The following is a 1,374-nucleotide window of genomic DNA, read 5'->3' on the forward strand; positions in this document are numbered from 1 at the left end:
CAAAATGTTGTGCAAACAAGTTGGATAAATAAACATTTTATATTTTATATATGTATATTTTAAATGTTTTTACATAAAATAATAAATAATTGTATTTAAGATCCGTTTTTTTCAGTATTAATAATTCGTCAGACCATTTAATGCACCAGTTTTCACCTGATGCGTCAAAACAGCTGAATGTCACCGCTTATTATAAACATAAAAACAATTTACAGCAACTTACCTACTGCAAATAAGCAGGTTTACCATTTAGTTGACAAAGTTGTCAAAGTCAGTGTCCGACTCGGTCTCCCGTCCAGCTGGAGCGACAGAAGGTGTGTCAAAACACCTAGACGCTACTAGTTAAAGTGTTCAGGTGACCGATAAACTTGTTCTGCTCCAGGGGGCGCTTGGCGGCTCAAAAGCCGAATTTAAGCCGCAGTTAAACCTCAGTGTATTTTATGTCAGTGAAGACATGTGTACACTAAAATCTATAATCTGTTAAATCGATTACTTCAAATAATTTGAACCTGAGATAACAAAGGAAATACTCCGCGGCAATGTTTACGAAATTATTTTGGAGTAACTCTAATCAGAATAACGCAAACGGCTGTGATTGGTCGATCCTGAGCAGCGCTTAGAAAAGTAACAGGTATCAGGTGTCAAGTGCCGCTTCAGAAGCGGGTCTGGATAATAATTAAAACCGGACTAATGGCACAGAGAAACTTTGACAGACACTGGATGGAAATTAGGGAGTGGAGAATGAACAAGGAGGAAATTACTATTTAAACTCATCCTACCTGACCAATCAGAGACAGCGTCCGAGCTAATAAGCCCCGCCCTCCCAAAACTCCTTTCTATGCGTTTGTTCGATTTCTGTAGCGTACGCAGAAGGTTATTCACAACAGCATCCAATCACAGGCCGACCTTGACCTCCGCTCGTCCTATCAGATGAGGGGGTGTGTGAGCGGTTTCCGATTTCCTTGATTTGTTTTAATTCTGTTCGTTTATATAAAAAAGTTTTTGTTGTTTTTTATGGCATTACATTGGTTGGAGCATTAAAAAGCAAATGTAGAAGAAACATAAATATTTACTCTGTGTTCTCTGTAGAGGACGCCAGGACTAAGTTATTAAAACAATAAATAGACATGAAAAGGCATGTATAGGCAAAAATAATTATTTATTTTTTCATTCACCAATCAGTTTTTAGGTTTCAGACTATTTTTAACCAAACGTTGTACAAAGATTATTCTCAACTATGTTATGAAAGATATAACAGGATGATTTGATATACTACTGTACTTTATATGTGCGTAAAATGTCCATAAATTGGTATTCCCATTCTATACAATGTATCTGTACACTGCATCTAATTTGCATATTAATGTGTTCTTG

At 36.5% G+C, this 1,374-nt stretch overlaps 1 pseudogene; it reads right to left on the reverse strand.

The window, feature by feature from the left end:
* The window catches only part of LOC107653216 (protein phosphatase 1K, mitochondrial-like), an 8,228-nt pseudogene extending 7,890 nt beyond the window's left edge, over positions 1–338 (reverse strand).
* Between the last annotated feature and the right edge of the window lie 1,036 nt (positions 339–1,374).

This window comes from Sinocyclocheilus anshuiensis, unplaced genomic scaffold, assembly GCF_001515605.1.
Source record: "Sinocyclocheilus anshuiensis isolate Anshui unplaced genomic scaffold, SAMN03320099.WGS_v1.1 scaffold143, whole genome shotgun sequence".
NCBI classification, from domain to species: domain Eukaryota; kingdom Metazoa; phylum Chordata; class Actinopteri; order Cypriniformes; family Cyprinidae; genus Sinocyclocheilus; species Sinocyclocheilus anshuiensis.